This window comes from Pezoporus wallicus, unplaced genomic scaffold (genome assembly GCF_028554395.1).
Source record: "Pezoporus wallicus isolate ANWC-B61680 ecotype Strahan unplaced genomic scaffold, APGP_CSIRO_Pwel_v1 contig_6814, whole genome shotgun sequence".
NCBI lineage: Eukaryota > Metazoa > Chordata > Aves > Psittaciformes > Psittacidae > Pezoporus > Pezoporus wallicus.
This window is the reverse complement of record NW_026639755.1, coordinates 3,694,350-3,722,247: the sequence shown is the minus strand read 5'-3', so window position 1 is coordinate 3,722,247 and position 27,898 is coordinate 3,694,350.

Here is a 27,898-nt window from a genome sequence, read left to right as displayed (position 1 = left end):
CAGAGGAATTGCATCCTTTATTACCTCCAGCATGTAGCATATGTTTGCGTTCAGTCGGAGTTGACTAATTTTCATGGCTCCCTTATCCAGCTTCTCCAACGTAATTTATTCTACTCTGATGAGTAGTACAAGTAATGGATATTTGTTCCCTGTATGCCTTCAAAGACAGCAGTATTCTTCACGCTTCTCCCTGCAAATTTCCTTCCACTTTCATATTCTAAAGTATCCAAGCTACCACCATTTTTCCCCTTCATCTGGATGGAAGTGGCACTAAGCATTTTTTAATTCACACAGCATTTTTCTGTAGGAATCTCACTGCTGTGCCTTTGTTTCTGAAAAAGCAGGCTGCAATGAAATGTTCTGTAGTAAGCAGAATATGGGGAGAAAAGACTTGACTGGGATATGAGTACAAGGATGGCACGAGGTATTTCTATTTTAATCAGTTATATTGTGCAGGATGGTATCTCCAAATCTGCTGTGCTATCTGCTGTTCAATTGCAAAGTCTGTCATAATCAACTGTTGCATATAAAACAACAGAGACAACCTTATTCCGGATGGCTCAGCGACAGAATTTAGCTGAGATGAGAATTTAACAGAGAGGAAAATAAAAAAATGTAGTAGAAATTGCTCCACATACAATACCTGTCACCCTCATCAATTTTAATTTCAATACAGGGGATTAGTTTACAACAGCTTTAAACACCATGTTTATTCTTCTGTATTATCAGCCTCTGTCCTTTGCCTGGTTTGTTTTTGTTATATTTCATTTAACATTTGTTATTTTAGGGTTCTTTAAACATTTCTGTTAGATCTATAAGGTGGTGTTACACCAAAAGGAGTACACATATAATAAAGCTCTTCAAGGCCCTTTTCCCAAAGCGCACTGAGAACCTAGTGACATATACAGTCCTCCTCTTAAAACCCAAGTACAATCACGCTACATTTGTGCATTTCCATGAAAATAAAGCAATGGAGAGTTCATTCTGCCCAAGCCATATTTCTGGAGAGACCATACTGTTAGGGAAACACTGAACACAGTAATTAACTAGTGACTGAAGATCTTATTTAGGCATAGAAACTAGGTACAGCTCTCAGGCTAGGCTGGTCCTCCACGAGTGCTCAGAATATCTGCACCTAGCTTCTCCCTTTGACAGTCTCCAGGCTTTTGCTGCACAGATAATTTGTGTGATTATTTTCAGTGACAAAGGCACCTGACTTCAAAGCTTGCTCTTTTCAATAATTCTTCCCTTCTGCAGCATATGTGTGGCAGTTACTATGGTGATTGCTTTGGTATTTAGTAACAGTGGAAGCACATGCATCAAACTGATGCTATATTTAAGTGGCTAAGTTACCTGGGCCCTGACTGTGGTTAAACAAGTGGTTACACTGGGACAATATTTATGAATTCTTGAATGAAGGAATGTACTTAGTATATTAAGCGATTTCTCATCTTACTTCTCATCTAAAGGTGTTTCTTGATAAGGAGCCACATAAGAATCAACCCTTTGCCAGAGGGGGAAGAGAAAAGATTTAAGAGTGCAATAAAACAAGTTTTGGTCTGGCATGGAACTTAGAAACATTATGCAAACACTATGTAATCTCCACCAAGCCTGAATAAGCAGAGAAAGAACTAAGCATCTGACTTCCTACGTGCCAGGAAAGAACTAATCCAACAGAGTAGCAGAGGTAATTTCTTCAGAGGACATGCATCTTCCCACTCACAGACACTAGTAGCACCAAGCACGCTTCTAGAACTGGGAAGATAATGAGTTAGGGTTAACAGAAGATACATCAAAGAACTAACATAGCTTTTCCTAAGTAGAAACTAAAGGGCATCTAGGCTTGAACCATCCTTCAGGTTTCTGAACAGTGGTTTGGGTCAGTAGAGATGTTTATATAGAAAAAAGGATCACAGAGAGGCGTTACACTCAAAATTGTGTGAGCTAAAAAAAATACTTTATATATAAGGCCATGAATTTACTATTATGCCAGAAATGTTACTAGTTTAATCAATGAATTATTAGCAATTCATGTCTAATTATTACTGAAATAGAAAAGGAGAGAATACAGAATAAAGTCTTAATCATTAGTTAAAATTGTTACACACACACACCTAATATGAATGCTTTTCTATCTGGTGCGCTTCTTTGCCCCTCTGGTTATGAAAATTAATCAGTTTGATGTGTGGAGTGGGAAGTGTTCAGTGACTCCAGAGCATCCCAATTCTCCTTCTCTGGGAGGAGGATGATGCTGATGATTTGTTTCTCTTCACTCAAGGGATGTGCTTGGGGTAATTTCGGGGTATTTGCTAACACATTTTTACACCTTGATCTTTCTTCACTGGTATGCAAAGTGACATTACATCCAAATGCACTATATAAGGCATACTCTACGTATGCTTGATGGTGGTATTTGTTTGTTCTGTTGCCCTAAACCTGACTGAACTCAGTTCCATATCTGTTTTATTTCTTCAACTGACCATTGCTAACTACAGTGCCAGCCTGCCCCCATTTTTCTACCATCCCATGTCTGTACTCCTCTACACTTCATCCTACGCCCCCACTTGAATGGAGCTGGCTATACTCGGGACTGTATTCCTCCACACCACATCATGATATGACCAGAAATATTTCAGTCTACACAAAATAACTACTTATTGCTAATATCTATGTAAAAATCATGGCTGTACCAAGATATGCAAAGTCCTGCACCTCAAGAGGAAAATTCCCAGGCACTGGTACAGCCTGTGGGCTGACCAGCTGGAAAGCAGCCCTGCAGAGAAGGACCTGGAAGTCCTGGTGCACACCAAGCTGACCATGAGCCAGCAATGCACCCTTGCAGCAAAGAAAGCCAACAGCCCCCTGGGTTGCTCTAGAAAGAGCACTGCATCAGATTGAGGGAGGTGAACCTTCAACTCTGCTCAGCACCGGTGAGCTCTCAGCTCCCCAGTTCAAGAGAGATAAAGAAATACTGGAGAGAAGATGTGTATGGATGAATGGAAATGCAGAAGAGAAGACTCAGAAGGGGATCTTATCGAAGTACATAGGAGATGCAAAGAGTCAGAGCCAGAGCTAACCAGTGAACAGACAAGAGGCAATGGGAACAAACTGAAATTTTGAAAATCCCAATGAAATTAAATGAAATTCCATTTATATGTAAGACTAAACTTTTTACTGTAAGGATGGTGAAACATTTGAGCAGGTTGGCCATAGAGGCTGTGGAGTTTTCATCCTTAAGAGATACTCAAAACCTGACACTGTGCTAAGCAAACTCCTCCAGCTGACCCTGCTTGATCAGGGGACTTGACTAAATGACCTCCAGAGACTACTTCCAACCCCTGAATCTGTGATTCTATGAACAGTAAACCAAATTAGGCCCAGCCTCTTGTCTGTGAGGAAAATTGCTGTGACACCTAAAAAAGCCACAACAGAACCGCACGCAGTGCAAGACAAGTTCAGACAAAACAGGCTTGACACACTCCAGTTCGGAGGGTCTGTGACTTTGCTACAAAGCCTGTGGTCTCTTCCTAGCACAGGCAATGCCACATTGGCTGAGCTACTGAGATGTTTGTTTGCTTTCATAAATAAAACAAAAACTGCAGGTGTAGACAAATAACAGATGAAACTCATCTAACAAATTTAATCTCCTGTATATTTATCTTCATTGTACCTGTAGGATGCTACACAAAATGACCTTTGCATCTTTTTAATTAATTTTGTTTAGTGCCACAGGTTTATCCTGTAACATAGCCACTGATCAGGAATTACCTGTTTGCATTGAATAAACTGTCCTTGGAACAGCAAGAGAAGTATAAAAGATTTAGATATTAACATATTAGTTTTTTTTTTTAATTTATAGCTATTATTTAGCATTCAGGCATTGCCCTCTTCTAGGGCTTTTTACCCAGCTATTCCAAATCAAACAAAACCAGACTTCTGAGTAAAGAAGAACCGATGAGCTGACCATCCTGCTGTGCTTTAGGGGAGTGTCTCTGTAGCTGTTTAACAAAAGGGAAATAACACTGAGATATGCTAAAGGTAGAAAGAGCACTTCTACTAAAGCTGAACTGAAGCAGAATTTTGACCACAAGCACAAAACCACCCTGTTTTCTCCTTACTTACCCTTTGTGTAACTTGTACATTACTACCAGAACACTGAGAGCCTAATTTGTTGTGTCAGGTAGGTATAGGGCAGGTTATTTGCTTATGACCAGAGTCATGATCTTCAAATGACCTTAACAGGCTTTGTCCAGCTGTGTGGGGTCTCTGGCATTGCTTTAAGTAACCTTTTTCCTTGCACTGAAGAAAACAAGATCATTTATTGTAAGCTAGACAAGGGATAGGTAACTACAAAAACAGTGCAATGACAAGTGAGCATCTCACCACACCATTAGAAAGCTCTCACGTGTGCACATCCTAATCCTCTGAGCATTAATTCTGATAATGGAATGCCTCCTGCAAGGTTAGTGTTTTCATGCTGTTTTGCAATAGAAAATAAAAATTATCTGTCTTAAAATATTTTAAAGCTAGTAAAATACTGACTCCCATAGTGCTGAGTTTCACAGTCCTCAAGACTTACACCATGGTTTGCACTTCATTTAATTCCAGAAAGTTAGCATTTCTTCAAGTGAACTTAAACTCTGTTATATGTAAAAGCTTAATCCTACAATGCATTTTAAATGTCTACCTTCTACATAGGAAATGGTCTAATTAATTCTTTACTCCCAAGTAGCCACATTCAATAGCTTTTTGAAATCTTCACGTATCCCTAAGCAACTTTAAGTAAATAATTCTGAGATGCATGTAGCAAGTTAACTACAAATTCTCTCTGTGGTTAGAGGCAAAACAATGAAAAGATGTAATGATATTCACCATTTTCTCCTCATGAGATCAAGCTAAGGTGCAGATAATGAAAACACCCCCTTCAATTTGTCATCATTAACAGAAACCACATTCTAAACACACATTACTAAAATTTGTTATTCCTGCACCAACCTTAATTTCCCTTCTTTTCATTTTTTTTCAGCTTAACCTGCACACCCCCATTAGCTGATGCACACACTGCCCACCTAAAATGTGCTTTTGTCTCTTTTTCTTCTCCAGCATTTAATTTACATATGTGATAAAAAAATGCATCAGTTGATAGACATGCACCTACCAAATCCATCTGTAAAAAATACGCTGACAGCTCTCTCATGACAATGATAATATAAAATTTGTGTTTGCTTGTTGGTTCGGTTTTGGTTTTTAATGAGTACTGTATGCACCTGATAAGCAGTGTATAATAGAAGCTCACGCCTTTTACCAAAACAGGATGACACTGGGAGCATAGCACACTTCATGAAGTCTGTATTTCTGACTTAAGTATAGCTGTTGCTAGAGGTCACTGAGTATTTTTAAATGCAGACTTGTACCTTCTACAAGAGAATGCAGCATATCTAATATGTACCCCATCTAAATATTCACAGTCACTTCCTAATTATTTTCAGGATCTTTTCTGGCATGACAGATCATGCTAACAGCTTCATTACCCCTGCTGTGCAGTGCCACTGTATGGATAGTATGCACAGCCTAATCTATTCAAGAAAAACTATGCAACTTCCTAACAACAGGGTAACTATTATTCTTTTTCAGTATGTTCATGAGATTGGAAAACTGTTTCACGTGAAGCCATCAGAACACTAAAACAAACTGTACTGGATCTCTCTATGGTTCTTTTTTTAGGGGTTTTGTTTGTGCACAGTAGTGCTGCTTAATTAAAGAAGACATAATTATGCCCTTGATACGGTTCTTTCATTTACAGGTAACACAATAATGGAGCTTGGTGATCTCTGTGGTAGCCATGAAAAAAAAAAAAAAATCATTCAGCTCATGTTAGCTGTGAAATATCTGATTCTGAAGTAAAATTTTACCTAACCATTCACTGAAAGAAGTAATAGATGGCATAGAGGTAGCATATTATTTTCTTCCAAGAACCTCTGAAATTTCTATCAAGCTCATTCACACCTTTTCAAAGCTGAACTTCTGTGGCTATGGATTATCACACCAGTAATAGTGGTTGGAAGGAGGCACAGTTATTCTTAAAATCTCAAAAAGCCTTATAAAGTATGGCTTAAAGTAATGGAAGATGCCCTGTGATGAAGAACAATGGATGCTGGACCACAGCCAAAACAAGGGGTGGGAAAACACCCCTTGTGTTTTGCGGCCTGGCAACCGCAAATCGAGCAACAATCTTCAACTCCAAATGCTCCCTACTCCTTTCAAGTCACAGGGGAGTCTCAATTTCCTCCAGACTGCCAAAGAAATTTGCCCTGCAAATAAATGCTAAGGATCGTCACTAAAATCTTCAAAATGCATTTCCATTCCCTCAGTACATTAAAAAAATACCCAAATTATACTTAAGAAAAAAGGGGAAAAGCTCAAATCCTGAGAAAACCAAAGAGATGAGGACTCTCTGAGGGCACTCAAGTGTCATTTGTTGACATTCCACAGCCACATGAGATAAGGCTTGGGACAATGTGTTTACTACTACACAAGGTCAGATCTTTCACTCAGTCTTCCTGAATCATTACCCCTGCCTAGTGATTTTGTACTAGAGTCAAGATAAATGTGTATTTCAGAGCTACTTTTATTTTTATTCATGTTTGAGTATGTGAAAAAAGCCACCATAGAAGATTGCACTCAACATCCCTTAAACCAGTTTAGCAACCAAACTGTCCAACTAGCTCCATTAAAAAGCCTGCAACAATTTCTTGTGTAAAATAAAATGCATAATTCTGCCCTATTTTTAAGTGCTAAACACAGAAATTGTGCTTTTTATATTAATAACCAAAATTCCCCCCACAAAAGCACTCCTGAACTGTTAATGTATCTTTCTTCTCCCTATCCAAGATGGATTTAGGACTGTGATTCCAAGTTTGATGAATTTCCTTCTTTCCTATTTTCAACAGAGATACTTGTATCTTCGAGTGTCTCAGCTGTGTGTGCAGATGTTCCCTTAGGGAACGGAGTGGGCAAGTTCAGCATATGTCAATCCCCTCAGGAGTACTTTTATGTTGGGAAGTGGAAGGAGAAGGAGATCTGCATTCAGCAAGCAACAGGAATGCCATAAAAGCTGAACTATAGAACTGAGAGCTTTTGTTGAGGAGGAGAAATTTAACAGTCATTGACACAGAACATCAGTGATCATCACCATAAGCTTATATAAACAAACTCCTCAGCTATGCCAGCTTATTATGATAAACTAAGTGTTTCACCTTCTAGGTGTCAATCCATCTAGGAGTCAATCCTGTATGGGACATTGCTCTTCCATTTAGACTGGCCAGAAGTCTAACACATGCCCACCATTTACAGCTGCAAAATGCAGGGCATAGAGGAGAGCTGGTCAAACATTCGAAACACCTTTTGCAAGAATAAGTTTACAAAATGTTATTCTTTCTGAAAACACCAGTGCCAGCCAACTTGGCTTGTACAACAGATTGTCTGACCTTCCCTTGCCGCCACTTTGCCTAAATTAGTTTGCCTGGAATTATTTTATCTGTAAAATGGCAAGAAATGGTGCCCCATCAGCAATCTATGCTCCATGCTTTAATATCATCAGTGGGTGCCCATCTATATTAAAGTGTTTTAATCCAAGCGATAAGCTGTTAAATGTCCAATAAAATTGGCAATTTAAACAAGGTTTAAAAAACCACCTCAAACCACCCATTAGACTTTTGCCTTGGCAAACTACTTAAAATCCACAACGCTGTGGAAAAAGCAACACAAGACAAAGATACCCTTTCCTTGAAAAAAAATACACCACCGATCTAAAGTATTTACTGTGCTCAGCTTATATTCACACACCTTTTAAAAGTAAAGTTGCTATCTGAACTGATGTCTTCTCCATGGCAGTTGCTTTTGCCAGCTGCTGGCAAAGTGCTATGTCCAACTTAATTATCCAGTAAAGTTTACAAATCTTGGCTTGACTCAGTTCATTTTGTGTGCGATCTATTCACTGATGCATAACATAATCAAACTGGGACATCTCTGGCAATGTCAAAGGGGAATAACCTTCCGGCCAAGCCTGGAAGAACTCTGTCCACTTGTCTCTGTCTGAAGCCACAGAGCCAAATTCAGCTCTGCCAGAATGGGCACAGCTTCACTAAATCAATACAATAATCAAAGCTTTATAATTAGATCAATGCAAAGAACAGCTGCAATGGACCTAGGTCCAGATATATCCAGGGCTAAGCTTGTCCTATGAATTTTTCATACCTCTGAACAGTGGTAGAGAAGCAGAAATTAAGATCCTGCTGTTCTCAGCCAAAGAATATAAAGAGAGGTGGGCATATATAAATAGGAATATATTTCATCATTGCCTGACACATCAGCCTTCTATGTCTAATGAGGAGAAGCACAGCAACTACGCAACACATTTCAAGCCTAAGGAACTCACTGGGTTTTGGATGTAGCTTTAAGCATGATGTAAGAAGTACTCCAAATTCAGTCTGGCAGGACTGAATTTTGTCAGACAATCCTCAGTGTCTGCAGGCTGCACACCCTTTTAAGAACTGCTATATAGCTCAGCCACAGCTTCTGAACTGTAAGGTTTTGTGAGGGAATTCTGAAACCTTGTAAGAAGACTGAAAGTTTAATTCCCTGGGGAAAAAACAACAAAACAACAATAAACAATAAACCCCAAACTACAACAAACTAACAAACAAAGTCACACAAAAAACGGAAAAGTAGGAAATTATACACAAAACTGTAAATGCTGCACAGTATATATGCTCATGCTCTCCTTCCCTATACGGAACTACAATTTGAATCTCAAAGGCATCTTACCAGAATCAGAGTCCCATCATGCTGGGATCTGTGCATGGATGGGAAATTGCACTTTTCTTGACATGCAGAATTACGCATGAGAAGACTAACTCCCAGAGTTATGAAACGACTCAGGGGCCTGTGAATAGATCCGTGATGCTTTTACCTGCTACAACCAAATACAAGTTCCATATGGCAAATCTCACCTGTGCCACGACAAAACAAGTGCCTCGGGAGCCCTGTGGAAGGGTCTGTATTTGAGGAGTCAGTGACCTCCAACAGAATACGTCTGCACATATGGTATTAATATAAACTGCAACTTACAGTAACTTTGGGAAAGGTAAACTTCATGTGACTCAAGGGATTGAATGTGTTGATCCTAACTGGAGAGTGTTGCACACTGAGGACTCAGGGCTCCAGAACAGTTTTAACCTGAGCACGCCCAGGCCTGGGCTGTGCTGCACAAATCTCTCAGCCACAGGACAACCCCAGACAGCTCACTGTAACAGTGGGGCTGCAGGCAGTTCCCCCTCTGTACTGCTGGTTATGCTACCTGAGCGGCCTTGCTTTTGTCTAGAAGTGCAGCAAGAAGTTCTCAGGCCAATATCCTTCACAAATGGAGTTGCTTCCTTGTAAGAGAATTAAACTTAATAGCTTGAATGACCAAAAAGGAGGAGCTTCTGCCACAGACAGTATGCCATGGGAAGTGATCCAGCCAGGGTCCATCCAATGCTGTGTGAATGTGGGGTGCTCCAAAGTTTGAAAGGATGCAAGATTTACGTGTTCTTTTTATTTCTTATTCTTATTAAAACAGCTGTTTTAATAAGGTGGTTTTTGTCAGGCCTTTCTTACTGAGATCCAGAAAAAAACACTGAACCACCTCCCTCCCTCTCTCTCTCATGTTCCTGACACTTCCTGTGCAGAACACCAAGTCCTCTGGCAATTTGCCTACACTGCTTAGTTCTCTGGACGCACATGTACATATTTAAGTTCCGGAAATGACTATATGAAATAGGAAGAACAAATGCTTCATTAATATTTCTAGTATTTGCTTGAATTAATTTTCTTGAGGGATGAATGAGAACATCTCCTGACGTCTACGTTGGCAGCAAAATGCCAAAAGGGAAACCTTTATCAGCAAAGCTTCTGCAGGCTCCAAACAAAGCACCATAATGGAGGTAACAGAAAATCTCATTGGAAGAAAAACATTTCACATTAGAATATTACTTATTTCTGCTATAAAAAGAATACTTATTGACAAGAAAACAAACAGCAGCAAGCTGTACCACGTCGATCATTTCAACTGAAAGTTGTCGTTAAGTATGTTGAGTATTCAGCTCAAATTTCCTCAGAATCAAAAAAGAGTGTTAGGGATTTCACTGTATTTTGTATTCCTAACCAGTGAAAAATGCTGTATTAATACAGTTAACAGTACTACATCTGTTTGGTCAGTTAGGGAATCACGTTGACAGCAAATGGTGACATTCAAAGTATTAACACCACAACAGGCTACTGTACTTGAAAGCGTATGCAACATCAGGAAGAGACAAGACAGAAAATTAGTCACTTTGTGTGGAAACCTGAAAAAGTCCAAGGTATATAATTTTGCTGAGGTACAGTAGAATTTGCAGTTTTCAAGGTTTGGCCTGAGAACTGTTGCTTAAAGGAAATTGAGACAAATGGGCTGCTCAGCCAATACCATTAAGATGAAAGGAGGCTTGTATTAAAGAAGAGGGTTCCACTTAAATCAGGCATCCAGTTAAAGCTGGTCATCTTAACCTCCCCATCTAGAGAAAGGCCACCCTGATCCTTTTCTCAGAAGCCTGGCCGATTTGGGCTGTAGTAATTTCTGTACTACAGATGTTCTGAGTTGATCTGGACCAGCTGCACTGTAATCGAGGCCAAGAAGCATTAACCACTTCACTACTGCTTCACTGACTTCTTACATTGTGCACAATTCATCTCAAGTGTACCACCTCTTGTGACAAGATACAGACCTGAAGTGCTAATGCTCCAGCGGAACACTGGCCTAATCAGCTGTTACACAGACACATCAGAAAAAGCCATCAAAAAATAAAAAGGCTAATATGCCAGAGGCAAAAAGCAACTGTATGCATTATCTCCCCCCTTTTAACAGAACAAAATGTTTACGGCTTTTTCAAAGTGCTAAGTTACATACTGAGATATATCAAGCTAAGCCTTTTATTAGGCATTTTAATTTAGGACACATAAGTGGACATACACAGAGTCACAGTGAGTGGCAGCAATTCAGTTCAGCGGGGCTTCTCATATGATTAAGAACTAATCAGTGGGCTCAGCTCTGATCCCTGTTTCATGCTCCAGCCAAAGGGATCAAGGGAGCAAGAGATCACTCTGGCACAACATATTTGTATATCTAGATACTGCTCAGAGAGCAGCACGACAGGTCACCCGCCGTGAGGATTATACTCCCCGCATACGAGTGGGCAATAGCAGTGAGGCAGGCATGGAGAAAAAGAGAAAGTGATGAAAGCTTCTCCAACAAACCAGGCAGCCTATGAAGGGCAGGATAAGAACAAAGCTGCTCATTTACTTGGAAAACTTGCAATTAAAGTGATACAAAGTAAGTTTTAAGATGGTCTATATGTGCCCAATCAATATACATCTTAAACGCGCAGTGTCAGCTCATGTGCTCCCACAATCGCACCCTCACCAAGAGCTCTTTCTGCAGTAATCCCACAAAGAAAAAGCTCCCCAAGGGATCATAACAGCCCCAAAATATATCTAGAATATGAAGAAAGAGACTCAAATATACACACTTGGGACTATATGGAATTCCAAATAGCAATGCCTTTCGAAAAGATGAAAAGTCATTTTTTTTCTAAGTGTTAATCAGTGCAAAAGTCAATGGGCCCTACAAGAATTGCCTGAGGAATCCAAAGCTTTTAATAAGAAGACGGCAAAGGTGTCAACCAAGGGATTACAATGGATTAACTTCACAAGATTCCATTCTTCTCAGGTATGTGTGTGTTCCTATTCAGGTATCACAGATTGTCTATTAATAGATGTATAGTAAAGACAGAGTAGTAGATTTTCAAGATACGTGGTTATCCTTGGCCACCTACCTGAGAGGAGAGTCAATCCCCTTTTTATATTAACCTTCCCCTTTCCTAGGAAGATAAGCTTCCCTTTAGTTCGGCTCCCCACACTGTTAACAAACACAAAAGGAACACATACCAAGAACTCCTGTAGCATACCTATGTGCACACACAAAGGCACAGGCACACACACATACAAACCCCCTTCATACTGGATTTTAACAGCATACATTGAATTCTACTGTTATAACTAAGATGATACACTGCTACAGCAACCATTAACTATAACCTTCATGCACCTTTAATAATTATATTTCTAGAAGAGTGTCCAGCGGAGTACATCAGCAGAATAATGATTTATAGCAAGTAGGCCCAAGTCACCAAGATGTTATCAAATCTGAAACTTCATTCATTCCTCTCCGCGTGAACCAAAGCTTTTTAATTTCTACAAATGAACCTTTGTATACTTGCAGGTCATGTGTAATTACATTCTTTTACCCATTCAACACTCAAAATCAAACCCGTTTTCAAGACACATCATAGAGGCTCCTGGAGACCTGAAACCCTCCCAAGAACCTGCAGATCATCATCACAGAATCACAAAATGGACTGGGTTAGAAGGGCCCTTAAAGATCATCCCACGGGCAGGGACGGCTCACCCTAGACAATGTCACCCAAGGCTCCGTCCACCCTGGCCCTAAACACTGTCAGGGATGGGGCATTCACAACCACTCTGGGCAACCTGTGCCAGTGTCTCACCACCTTCACAGTGAAGAATTTCTCCCTAATATCTCATCTAAGTCTGCCCTCTTTCAGTTTAAAAACATTCCCCCTTGTCCTGTCACTACCTGCCCTTGTAAGAAGTCCTTCTCCCAGTTTCCTATAGGCCCGCCCCTTTTAGGTATTGGAAGACTGTTGTAATGGTGCCCCAGAGCCTTCTCTTCTCCAGGCCTAATAAGCCCCAACTCTCTCAACCTATTTCACTGGAGAGGTGCTCCAGCCCTCTCATCATCTTTGTGGCCTCCTCTGAACTCACTCAAGCAGGTCCACACCGCACTTGTGTTGAGGACCCCAAAGCTGAAAGCGATACTCTAAACTGTTAGCATCTTCACTGAACATCGTGACCCTGACACATTTTAACTCATAACCTCAAGCGTTCAGATTCAGATATTTTGCTGAGCGCTGACAGAAAATGAATGCCTTTTTTCAAGAATGTGTTTCTGAAACATGTTAACAAAATTTACAAAACACTATTTGCATTATCCGATCTTATGAATGTTGTTGCCAGTAAGCTCATTTGGTAGACTACTCACTGATAAAAGCTGCACAAATACAAGAAAAGTAAATGTAATTAGAATTTGGAGCAACTGTTTATCATAGTGCCTTCAATCACTTTATAATACACATCCACCTCTTGCTAACAAGGCCGTGGGAAATACTCGTGGTGAACAGAAATGAAAAGGCCATTTGACAGCACTGCAGTTTTATCACTTAGAATTAAAACCAATGTGAAAATGAGCTCAGCAGTGACTACAGAATGAGAAACCTGCAAAAATGCTTCCAGGCCTATGTGAAAAATAATAGAGGTATATGCAGTGAGCCCTGTAACTGCAGAACGTTTGTTGCCATTTGTCTGTAGGGTTTGTTCTCATGATTTCACCTCCACATAAGGGCACCTCTTCTTTCAGTGCAAGTACCCTAAACTCTTGTTGCAGCTAGTTCAGACTGCGGCTGCTGAGGTCAGGTTCCTGCGCTCTGAACAGACCTTGTCAGATGAAGCAATGCCCGCCTTCTCCTATACACGCTGCCATTTGTTATAGTGCATCCACAGAAATCTCTTCTATATTCTCAGCAGCAGGATTTAACTTGTTCAGTTTACTGATACCACTGTTAAGTTTTACTATCCAGCAGAATCGAAACCTAAGCCTTTTCTAACAACTGGCACAACATATAGACACATTTCTTTCAAGACGCACACTGCATGTATTTAAAAGAAAAGTGGAAAAACTTAAAAACATTTTGCCCCCCACCCCTACCCTGAGTAGACTGGTTGCTAAAAGAACTTAAAATCCTGTTAAGAGGAATTTCTGCATTCAATAAATACTCCTGTTATGTGCAGCTTAATTAATCACCTACACAAAGCTCAAGGCCATCTGCTCAACGTACAGGGAGGAAAAAAAATGAAATGAGACAGCAGAAGACAATTATTGTGATAGTCTTACAGTATACTTAGCGTGGCCACTGCAATGCAAAGATACTCAGTAAGTACTACTCTGCAGAATATTTAGGAGAACAGCCCCGTACCTAAAAGGAAGCCTCACAGAAAACATGAACATTCTGGGGACATCAAATTCCTAAACTAGTAATAGGCTCTGTTGCAGCTGCAATAATATTCTATTTCTATATAAAATTCTATTTCTATATAAAATGTTGACAAATCTTTGAGTCCTAAATTTAGCTCTGACAGTGACTGCCTAACCACTAACCCTGTGCCTGCATTCCAGGACATGGGATGAAACCAGAAACTGTCTCTTGAAACCTGTGTTTTCTTCCATTTTGACAAATTTTTTGCAGTTAAGTACAAAAGCACAAAAATTAGGTAAAGTACAAAATGTTGTCAGGCAAGAGCCCTCAATCTCACCTGAAGTAGTATATTACATGCATTTCAGACAGAGATAACATCAGGATTATACAGTTGCATCCATTTCTGAAGTCTACTAAAGCCAGCAGCAAGCACAGACATTTTATGTTAAGGATTTTCATTTGTTTGAAGAGTAGAGCTATGGAAAACAGAAGGAAACTGAGAATCCACTCCTACCTTACTTGCTTCCAAAACAGTTAGTTCATACCCAGAATACAATTGTCAGAGTAAATTAATTCATCCACCAAGATTATATTTAGAGACTTGTTACCTAATACACAGTTCCTCAAAAATAACAGTATGCAGCCCAATTGCTGTTCTGATTACATAATTTGCTACTGCAAACCACATATTATCCTTTTCTTCTTTAAATCTCCCAGAAAAAAAATAGAAGAGTGCTGGCAAAACCGTTATGTTAGTCAGTGTACATATTAGTATTGAATTGATGCTTGAAACAGCTCACAGCTGGCAGCTTTTCTAATGATTTTATTATTGTTCTTTTTTCATATCACACGATGCCCGCTCAGGAAAAACATTTTCTTTCCATGTGTGTTTTTGGTACTGGAAAACCAACAACTGGTAGGTTTTGAAAGTTTTCCACAATAATTAATATCCCTGATTTACATGTCTACAACAGTACATTACACAGACACATGGCAGGCTGTAATGCTGCCGAGTGTTTCAAAGCTGTGATTCCCCCATCATTAATACTGGATTTGCACATAACGGATACCAGCAGTAAAAATATTTACCCAACTTGATGGCAGGCAACGTGACAGGCTTTCTACCAAAATATCCTCTGCATATGAGATGGAATCGGCCAACTTTCTGCTCAGATATCACCTGATGCATTTTTAGAACAAAACTGAACTGACAAAGGATGCTTTACTGCAGATCAGTGCTTTTGCACTGTTTGGTTGCAGTACCTGTCACTTTGCACCAGGAACCCAAACTCCCTCTATTTTTGAGCCACAGCCTGACCTCAGCTGACAAAGCATTTCAACACTGAAAACCTCCCCCAGTTTCAGTTTTGATGTGATGCGTCAAATGTGTTTACTTTCACCCTTTCCTATTTTACTGGGTTTTTTGTTTGTTTCAAGTCCTTCCTTACATTTTTGTCCTTAAGACAGTTCTTTCCCATTCTGCAGCAAATTCATCCCAGCTTGGATTAGTCCTAACTCTTTATACAGCTTCTATAAGATTTTAATACCTTTTACTTGAAAATAAAATAGGATGAAAATACAAAAATAGGGCGAAAATACAAAAATAGGGCAATTGTCTTCAAGCTTGTATTTTAGAAACAGCAATCAGAACTCATGAGAGTTTGGTGATCTCTCTCTTCTCAGAATTGTCAGATTTCTGGTTTTGCTTAAGCAGCAGCTTGGGAAGAACAAACCCTACAGGGGAACGCAATCCTGAAGTCTTGCAGTTCTTCCACACATCCACACCTTTTATGAATGCATTTCCTCATCTGGACTATTAATAATATTTCATTTGGGTTGTGAATACTACTGTGAAATATTCACTTTTTAAAAAGAAAAATATTTTCCCAAGAAATTTGGGGAAAATCAAGTATTTTAAATACTGCGTTTCAAGCAAGAATTTTTCCAAAAGGTATTTGCCAACTCACAAATAAAACAGTATCTCTAAAAGCATGTAAAATAAACCCGCTGGGTGAGTCACAAAAAGCGTGTTTTTACAGGTTTATAGTTGCGACCAAATTAAACTTGACAGTTTCCTTTAAATTATTAAGTGAGAGACCACAGTATAAATAAGGGTTGAAAAAACCAGCTTGCTTTTCACCTAGAAATATCTACAATTAGGGAAAAGAGATCTTAATCTGCAGCTGCATGGAACACATCGACATATTTTCCCTCTACTACTGCAATGTTATGCAGAGCAGAGCAGTTGACTGGGTTTCTGTATCCCAGGCATCCCATGCCAACTAACAATGTGTAGCTAACGATTGGCTTTATTATACTAAAACAGGTAAGAAAGTACATGTTGATACAATATGAAAACAGAGCTATGTATTCATTTATGTGCTGTTTTCCAGGGACATAAAGGACAGCAGCCACTATGAAGGTGTTTGTGAGTTACTTGTGCAAAGTAGCCCTCGAGACACTTGGGGTGGGTAGGAAGGGATCTGAAGGTAAAGTGGCAGGTACCCCAAGGCAAACAGACTATCTCTTACCCTGTGGTCAGACACCTCCATGGGCTAACAAAAGCCAGCCAAAGCCTTGTTTCTGATCTGCCAAGGTGACTCTTGGTGTGTGATAGTGCTGCCTCGGCACTGAGCAGGTGGCAATGCAACAACCTACTGGGGCATTGCTTCACAGAGAGCCCTTCTGCCTGGATGGCTTTTCCTTGATATTCTCTCGTGCTATACAGGCCAGTGCTAAAGCTTTCTCCTGCTACCTGTGCTAATTCATTTTTTGTAATAACATACAAAGGAAAAAGACATACTGGGAAGAAAAGGGAAGGAAATAACCCCTACTAAATCAACACCAGTTTAGAACAAAGGACGAGAAACAAATTATTGACATGGAATCATAAAGCAGGATTTCTCACCATCTTCCCAAGTAAAAACCTGCACAAACTTCTTGCTTAGAGCAAAATCAAACGAATTGTGCTTATCTCTCAACATAATTATCAATTAATAAGTTCTATGTATTTCTAAGCTTCATTAGTAGTATGATATTCTTCACTGTATTAACTTCTTTCCTAATAATTAAATGTTTGTGTATGTCCCCAAGACTATTAAAAAGATATCCACAAAAGTAATTATGAGGACATTCAGAGTCTCTTCTACCTCAGAAGAGATAAGAGATTTTCATGAAAGTGCCTTTAAGTTCACCATTTCAGTGCTCACAGACTTTCAATTAAAAAATGAAAATAATTACAGCTAACTGGGGCATTCCAATTCTAGAAGACTTTAAAAAATGCAAAGCAGGAGAGAGCAAGGTTCCTACAATGAAGTGAAATACTGGGAGAGAAGAGCAGATAAATTTTTAAACCAGATGTCATGATGACAGGAAAGCTAAGATCAATGATCAAACACTGTAATGGGACAGAGAGGACTTCTTGACCTCAGTGCTGGGTTGTGAACAAGAAATGAGTCGCTCTCTGAGCAGGGTCTGTATCACTTCCTCATGAAGACAGATAACACTGATGATGTATCAGAAAGCCTGCCTATCAAAATTACAAAATGCCCAATTTCAGCTTTGTGATATCAAATGGGACTTTAATTCTTTTGGTTTTGGTGTAATATTATCTGACAGGCATAGCATTTGCTCATTGTTAGCCCCCGAGTAGCTGCTTTCAAAACACTACTGGAAGGGAGGATGCAGTAAGGGAGACTGCCCAGAAGTACTGCTGTGGTGGGGCTGGGGCTGTCATCTTCCCTTTGTGTGTGTTTAATATATTCCTGGCTCTTTGTTAGCTCCAGCAAAGAGAGAAGTTGCCATCACTTGCTATTAGTGGTTTCACCCTTGGTCTGACAGGCAGAGCTGCAGGGTGCAGCTTGCCTGTTCTTGCAAGAAGGCTGGGAGAGCTCACTTGCTTACTCCTCTCACTGATCAGACCTTTTGCTGTTTAGTTACAGCCAAGTCAGTGCAAATATTCTGTCAGTCCAGTAGCAATATAGTAGCTGAGAGGCTGCATATACCTTTTGGGAATGGGATTTGGTCTTGCTCCTCTGCAAAGACTGGTTAATACAGGAACTGAGGGAGGAAACAAATTCATTTTCAACAACTCTCCCAGTTCTAAATCACTTGTCTGAAAACTGGAAACTGTAACGTGTGATTCTGGCACTGGAAGACTCCATGAATTACAAATTGAGGGGAAGATGGACAGTTCTGGAAGTGTGATGACTTAACTACTCCCTGCAGGAGACCTATGATACTGAAAGTAGGTTCTACTGTATTCTTTTAGGACACAAATCCTTTTTTTCTTAGAAAATACCCATGCAGCGCATCAGCAAGGGGACTGTTCGTAAGATGCAGTGATGAGTGAGTGGTTCCACATCCTTTCACGCTGGTCATTTGGGGGCATATTCTGTTCTCAGTCTTTTCAGTTAAACCACAGCCTATCTTAAAATTAGCACTGGAATGGACCCTCCAAAATATGCACAGATTTTTAAAATGTATCACTTTCTCTTTCATCCCCCGAATTAATTTAGTCAACATATGTTTTAAATGTTCTTATATTCTGGTATCTTTTCCTTAACAACTTGAGTTATTTAGGACTTGTGGTACAGTATATACTGTGTTCTATGAAACACAATTTCATATCGAAGTAAGGAAGTAGATACAAGTCCTTTATTAACAATCTGTCAGAATGTTCATCAAAATAAAAGTGACGGCATGAAAATTACACAAACCTATATAAAAGAGCAGCAATCATGCATATTAGACAAGAAACTAACATACCATAGTAAAACAGAGGTAAAGGAAGATCTCAAATAGTAAAAGCTTTCCAACTTAAAGAGGATGTTGTTCTCACTGACTACTGACGTGGTGAGATGTCGTAAATTCAGAGGATCAAATGCTTTAAATAACCAGTCTTCTCTGCATTAACGGGTACTTAGAAAATAAAACTCAGGGTTTATATTCCAAAATATCTGTTTATGCAAGCATTACTAAATAAGAAGACAAGATGACACACAGCAGGATTAAAAAAAAACCACCAGCCATTATCAGAACTAATTACATTTCTTACTGTAAATCAATTAGTGAACAAGTTGTCTAGAGAACAGATAAAGAATCAAGCTGAAATGCTTTGATTATAATCACATAACCTGACTAAAGCATGCAAGCATGGCAGCCATACACAACAGAGGTAGGGTCATTTTCCGTATCTGTATCCTCTATACCTGAAGGTCAAACTTATGACATGGAACAACCCTGTGGGTTGTCTTCTTCACCTTCTTCTTCCTACCAAATATCCTTACCAAAACACTCCTCTGAATGGCTATTCTGTGATCATTTCTGCTTTCATCCACTTAGAAAGAACCCTGTACATAACATTCAAAACTTCCTCCCCCCCCCCCCCCCCCCCCCCCAAAAAAATTAGGAAACAACAAATGCATGTTTTTCCCAAGCAAAAGTATTCTCTGATTAAAAGCAGAGTAACTCCATCTGCTCCATCTATGCATAGTTAACAGCATTCAGATAGAAGATAAGTGAGAAACCTGTCAACACTCAGTAAGACTGGGAAGCATATGGTATCATCACACAATTTCACTAGATTTCATAACTAGGCATGCACAACTGAGTCCAATGCTGATAGTATAGACAACATTACACTTTAATTGGGCGGTCTTTTTCAGCACAGAAGCACCCACAACAGGAAGCACAGCTGAGCAACAGGAAATAAATCCGGATGAGTAAATTTTAAAGATGCCATCTCTCACCTGAAACATCTGATCCCTACAGAACCAGAATATCAGACTTGAGAATGCTATTCACACTTCTCAAGCTACTTCTGCAACCAGTGGTTTTGAACTATGTAGACCAGAGTCTGTTAGTCTGTTCCAGAAAATCTGTGTTAAATAATGTCTTTATAAATGCAGAAGGCAAAATGAACAGCCACTCAAGGTCAACCAATCCAGGAGGACAGCTATGCAAGGTCAGTGGAAGATAAACAGTCAAAGTAATATACACTGGAAATACGGTAACCAAACAAAAAGGTGAAGTAAAGCAGTAGAAATTCCCACATTGAGTTACCCTTTTTCTCTTAAGATTTAAAATGCCTTGTAAGTAAGCTTATCACAAGGTTAACACATTCTTCAGTGTCATTTCTTCTGAAGGAAAAGCCTGTGAAGGGTCAAATGGCTGTTTACTTGGCAATCCTTAAGCCAAGTGCTTTTTCACACTTAATGGTGTAGAAAAAATACCACTTGTTCCATGTACAAAACACCTTATCTGTTTGAATAGGAGCGGGAAGTAGGGCAAAGATATAGCTTCTCCTTCATCACCTTAGGAAGCATGAAAAAAACATGTAATCAATGAGACATTCACCCTGCTGTTGTCTCTTCTGCATTATACATACAAGATTTCTACTGAAAATATACAAGGGGAAAAAAAGAAGTTGGATGCAACAGAAACCACTGCTTGGGATATGACAACAGAAATGCCTAATTCTTGATTGCATAAGGTAGAATTCTCTGCTGGTTGAATGGTTCCAGGAACCCTGGTCTGCTCTGAGTTTTTCTTATGATCCTTTAGGATGATGAATATTTCAACTGATAGGACTTCTTCTTCTGAAATCTTCTTTATGAAAATCAGGCTTACAATATCAGGTACTCTGATTTTCATTAGTTCTCAGTACCTATAGCCCTCTCTTCATTCATTTATAGAAACAGTTACAGAGCACTCTACCAGTATTACCACAACATAGTTTAGTTATGAACATACTTCATTCGATAATTCTTTTGATCAGAGCTATCTTAAAATAGACTAACAGTCACATTAAACTACACTAACCTCCATTACAGCAAGAAAGAACCTGTGCTGTACATCACCAGCCTTCAAGGACAAATCTTCAAGGCTTCTATCTGTCCTGCTATGAGCCCTCAACTTATCATTCATAATGAATTTTTCTGCCAACAGGCACAACTGTCAACCAGTGATAAATCATTGTATCAAGTGGCAACTGTTCACTTTCGTTGCTCTACTTTCCTTTCTGGCATCCTTTTATACGATAGGTATTTCCTGCTGAAATGAACACATTACACATTACCAGCCTTTTGTTTCTCCAAATTCCCTCTCCAGATTACAATGTGAACTTTAGATTTTTCCTACTGGTTAACTGCATTTTAACCACAAACCCTGATAAGCAGTTAATTCCAAATCAGACAAATAGAGTGGGCGTATATTGTGCAGGCAGACAGTTAGCAAATTCAAGAACTAAAAAACCATCCATATCTTGAAAGGCAAGGGATTGTTTTCTTCTGGAGAAGGCTGTGAGCTGGGACAGCAGAAGGGCAACTTTCGTGTTCTTTACAGAAATGCCATTGAGGTTGGCTTCCAGGATGGTCACAAATAATATCCCAGAAGAAGAAAACTCAAAGTGTTTCTTTAAACTTGTTTTATTTTCATCGCAACAGTGCTACCAGAACCTTAGCATGGTTGCCTAGTGTAAAAGTGCAGTTCTGAAGGAGTAAATTGCCTGGACTGCCCAGTAAGCCTTGGGTCTAAAGGGGCAGCTGAGGGAATGTATACACGAAGGCCAACGGGAGTTGCTTAAGATCAGTAAGTCAACTAAAATTACTACAAAAGGCAATGGTATTCAGGTCACATACCTGAATAAAGTCCTGCATGTAAAGATGGGTACATATGTGCTTGGCCATGATAACAACTGGTTCCTAATCCTTTTGTTTGGCTTTTTTAGACCATTTTTAGACCATACAAAGTGTGCAACTGCTTGGTTGTTCACACACACTCTATGAACAGCAACAGTAGCTAGGCTTTTTTAACAATGACTTTCACGTGCATGCTTCTGGCTTTCCACTCAATTCTTCCCATGATCACTTCCCAGAACCCCTACCACACAGCACACTCTGGTCCCTTTGAATTCCTATATCCCAGAACCTGCTAAAACTTCCAGTGTGCCTCATATTGTACTGTGGAAGTTCTGTGCAACTGCTGAACTGTACAAATACTAAAATGGCCTCTACCCAGCCACTAACATCTGTGAAATTTCATACCCTATAAACCTCTGCTTTCTGTTGAAATGGAAAACTAGCAACAGGTTCAACGTGTATTGGGAACACGCAAAGATGAGCAGAGAGATGGACAATGACGACACATTCATAGACAACTAATCTCCTTAGAAACCAAGTTTAAAATATTTCTCTTAACACTAGAATGAAATTACTGTAAGGGAGCAAATGAAAACATTGCAATAATTCTCAGCCATTTTTCCTGAGCACCCCACTTGCTTTACTTTTTCTTAGTAATTTGTGTGTTTAACTAATACAGGCAGAAAGTCTTTCAATTCCCAATTACTTTATTCTCAGACACCTAGATTCTCACTACACATATTTGTACATTTACTTTCTGCTGTTAGTGACCTATAGACTGGCTATACTTCAAAGGAAGCTGCCAAAGGAGAGAAAAAATGCAGAATGCTGGTCAGATAAATTAGCTGTTTACTCCATGCTACGCAAGGATTCATAATTTACAATTAGCTAGTTGCTCAGAGCCATGAATTTCAGAAGATCATCCACACCTAGGAAATACCAGCTGCCACCACTTGAACCTGATGCACATTTGTTACTGAAGAAAACAAGAATTAAGGATGGAGCCAATTAGTTGGTCTAACCAAAGCTCTTCCTAATCCACCACTGCAACAGGAATGGTGAGTGAGGACTTTCTCAAAGCCAGCTGCAGCTGTGAGGGCCATGGTGGTCAGCGTCAGTGACAGTAGTGCACAAATGCTCCGTGGGACCTCAGCTGTTTCTCTGGGTCTCGTAAATCATGTCAGCTTGCATTACTGAACGACACAGAACTGTGGTCTTGTTGCTGAAGTAAACAGCATAGTGGTTTTAACAGTATCTCAGTTATCTGGATCCAGAGGTTTCTGACCCAATGTCTAATGCTACAGTAAATAGAGGAAACCACACAGAGTGCTTGTGTAAAGGAAGGCTGGTTTACCACCGATTTCTTGCCTATTTCTGTTACAGCAGATTCCCACAGGCAGATACACACTATAGTTCAAAAACCCCAATTACCCAACTATTACAAAAGCATTGGAAACACTTCTTTTTTTTTTTTAATTTATTTTGAAACAGACTTCCCTACTGATCAAATAAGCTATTAAGAACCATCCTGTTATTCACAAGCATGCCCTTCAAAATGCGGTAATGTGCAAGCTGAGATTTAGGACACATATTCCTCTAGCCAGTAAAAAATGAAATTCAGGGCTAATAAAGCAAAGCAAATTACTCATTTCTCCAAAGTCCAACTCAAACCCTGTATTTTCCAAGCAAGACAAAGAGTGTATATAGATCACAAATGAATCATTTCTATACACAGAAGTTAGGTTTTTTTTCCTGCATGCTTTTGCTAGCTAGAAAGCACATTTTTCAAAAGGAAAAAGAAGGTGTAAAAAAAAATAAATGTATAAAGGCAAAAAGGATTTATTTATTGAAAGATCATAATTGGTCATAGTATACAGCATTCATCTAGAAACTGCCTTGGGCTTCCTAAATTATATGTAAGGCTAACAAGGGATGAAATATGTGAAAAACACAGGTGATTTTTATCCTCAGAAGCTAAAAAATCCCCACCTTTTTCACACTGCAGAAAGCTAAATGCACCATCAACAGGATGGAGCAGTTGCAATGGATGTTAGATATTACCACACATAGAAGAGTAATGCACACTTCACATAAAACAGGTTGATGACTAGTTTTCCTCCCTTGGCCTGACAAGAGTCTGAGGTGGTCACTTTTTAGAGTATGCTGTAAAACTTCATGAATATATTTCTTCCCTCTTTCTCATACACACACACACACACACACAGAGGTCAGAAAGAAGAGGCAGTCTGAGTAACAGCCAGTCCAGAGCTATTATGATGGGGCTATACACCCAGTGACCTATCATCACTTGTGGATGTTAACCTAAAGTAATTGACAGACACATAGTTTAAAACAAAATAGATCAGTATCACGTTCTAACACTGATGTAAATAAATTACATCACAATTGCTGATGTAAAACTGCTGTAAACGATACTTTGGCACGAATTTTTTTTTTCCGAGTCCCAGATTGGGACTGTGGTCATATGGAGTCTTGTTTGGTTTGGATTTTAATTAGAATTCTTGTCCTAGAAGTGGCATGAGAAATACATCTTAAATATGTTTGTGCTTACTCGGCAGGAGTAGCTAGTCACCAGAGAGCCCTTCCCTTTATGGTCATTGGAAGAAATTAAGCTCAGTCAAAAGTGAAACGAGCCACTGCCACCCACCAAGTTTTCAGTACTCCATGTGCAGTAAAGTAGCACTTTCATTCTGTTTGTAACAGCCAAATACTGACATTCAAAAGGAAAAACACAAAACAGTCAGTGAAGATATCATTACTGCTGACTTTGAGAATCTGAACTAGATGATCTTAAGGCCCTTTCCAACCCTAACCATTCTATGACTCTATGAAGTTCCTGACCCTGCACATGAGATTTGTGCCATATTTCCAGAGCTGCCTTTCCGTCTACTTCCTCAGCTCTATAGATGCAGAAACTACACACAGGTAAATATTAATTCACATGATGGTGATAGAAGATAGAGATAGAGGAATGATGCTTCTACAGGACTTCAATATAAATGTGACACACTTCAATTGCTTATCAGTAAAACCTAGTATTGTCAGAAAAGCCATCAAACCTGGGGAGAGGACACTGCTGATACTGAGGTGGTCAGGTTACACCAGAGACCACACATAGACTTGTTTTTAGGGGTAAGTGGGGAGGTGGAGATAAAATAGAAAGACTTCCTCACACTAGTACCATGTACAAGAAGGACGTTTTCTGCTTTGCTTCCATACCATCACCCCTTCAAAGAGCATGAACCCAGACCTTACAGGCAGAGAGTTTCAATGTCGTTAGCAGCACAAGATCTAGCAGAAGGTGTCAGGTGCCAAGTGCCATTTGGGATAGACTTGATCCTGCCCCCATGGCGTACAGGGTGAGAATTGCAACACTGTGGATCTGTCTGGTTAGAAATTGTTCATACCTACAACCCTGTCATGGTAATAAAATTAAACAGCTTCCAGAATCTAATCCGTCTTTCCTTAGTAGCACCACTTATGAATTTTGCAAGTACTACAAAGCTAGTCTCAAGTTTGTGTAAGTAGCCCAAGAGTTTCCTGTAGATTTTTTTCATTACATCTACCTTTTTGAGTTTGTTTGTTTTTAAGGAGGTCATATGACCTCTTGAGCAAAACATTAAAGAACCTGCAACACATTAAACATCACATTTCACCCACAACACAAACCACTTAAATCACGATTTGTTTATTTTCAGTGAGCTCTAAATAAGACTCTTCTACACACTCATTTAAAACAAAAACTCCACCCTAGCAGCACCCCACATTGAATCAGAAATCTCCACCATTTGGTTGCTTATGCTGCTGCTACTCATTTTGCTGCTGCTCAAAAATCCAAACGCCTGGTAAGTTTTCGAGCACAAAATGCTTTGCATCAATAATTTCCTCTTCCTACCCTGTATTTCACAGATTACCTCCATGATGAATTCGTGTTCATCCCCAGACCCCTAAACTGCACAATAAAGTTCCTACCTCTTCCACTATGAAATATCTTGACTTCAAATTCCGCTTTCCAATACGGAGGAATATCCTGAAGAAGTGAATAACAGGGTTCTAAAAAAATTCCTTTCCATTTGGGGAAAAAGAAATCCACATTTCTCTTCAACATATAAAAAGCATTTTTATTCTGATCAAACATTATTTCAATTATATTAAAATGCTTTGCATACTACTTTGTTATATATGTAGCCTAATGTAACATTATGATGAAATATTTATGCAAAGAGATTATTCTGATGAATGTCTGAAATGTGTAAGAGTAGAATAAATTCCACCACTGCCTCCACTCACATGCCTTTTCTTTTGTTTTGCATCTATCAGTGTGCAATTGTTTCAAAGCAGTTGTTTTGGGAAGTATTTCCCAAAAGTTTGGAGAGGTGCAGCTGTGATTCCATTTCCTATTAACTGGGGTTGATGCGAGATATTTCTGAAGTTTCACAACATGAGAAGTGTTCCTGCATTTATCTGGACGTGCCAGGAAAGCGCTGCACCAAGGGAACAGAACTCTGACTGAGCAATCATGAACCACCCGATTAAACTTCCTGAAGAACGAGAGCTAATGTTTGTGATTTTAAAAGCCAAGCAAGTCAACTTTGGTAAGATAGAAGCTTTCACCGATTAAGACAGTTGCACACAGACGCACGGATCAAGGGTTATGAAATGTATCGTTAATGACTAGGATTTTTAGATCTCAGTGCATTGACTGCAAAGAAGTAACTTATGTTAGAATACATTAATTCTAACATTAGCAATTTTCAGTCTGGAGACAATGTGGAAGGAAAGATGTGAAAACAGAGACAACTGTCAGAGCTCCAGCAGTGTAAACGTTATTTTAGAGCAAAAACAGTTACAGAGATCCAAACCCTTTTGTTGCTGATGGCAGACCAAAATATGCTTCTGGCTATGCTGCTGTAAACTTCAGGAGACACTACATTAGCTACAGTTTAAGCAGGTATCTGCTTCCTGAGAGTAAAGCAGAGCACCCCAACATGGAAAGAGGTTAAATAATAATCTCACTTTGCTTTTTTAAAAAAAAAGATCTATTAAATTTTGATTTCTCTGATCTCTTATACAGGAAAAATATACTCACAAAATACAGATGGAAACGTTTCCATCGACAGCCACTACTGTGAAATGTAATTTTACCTTGACATTAAAAATCACATTGTTGACATTTTATTTTCCAATAAAATCTCTTTTATGGATCATTGTGCAATTACCCAAGTCACGGATCTGTCTTTTATAATTCCATCTTATTTTGCTGAATGGGCAACAAATGTGTTAAAATACAGAAATCTTGTCATCAAAAGATTTTTCACTACCTAACTTCTGACTACTGAAAATGATTTCTACCTTGGCCTTAAAAATGTAAAAGCTCCTTGTAATACCTTTCTTTCTGTTATAAGCGATGTCTTTAAAGAGCAAGCCTGAAGTCCTGAACAAAACATAAGAGTATTTTAAGACTCTGAAGAATCACAGCTGATCTGTGGGCAAACTGTTAGCAGGAGCTGTAATTCAGCTAGGGGATCATGGTTCCTATCTAAAGCATTTCCCAAGGCAGTGAGCCCTGAGGGGGTGAAAAACAGAAATAAGCTCTTCTGGGTGAAGCTGCAGAGCAACTAACAGCAGAAATATGGTCTCAGCCTAGTAAATCGCTTTCCCACATCTACTTTCCTCCCTAAGGAAAAGAAGAAACTCTTTTAAAACAAAGGCGAATGGAGGACAGGAAAAATAACAATTAATGGCATCTTAACCATTTCATTTTGATTCTCTCCTTTCTATGACACCATTTCTGCAGACTGCCTATAAAAATATCTGTTGTATTTCTTACTGGAAAATAAACTAATGGGGTTTTGGTAACTTCAAGAGGTACTAGTGGTATGTTATTTTAATGAGCATCTCCTAGGTTCTTAATAGCTCCACAGCAGCTTTTGGGGAGCAAATTCCTTCAGAAGATCAGCTATGGCTCTGTACTGTATCCATTTGCACAAACACATCACTGTATCCAGTCAAGCAAACAGAACCAAGTAAGCATGGGATCTACTTTGGAGA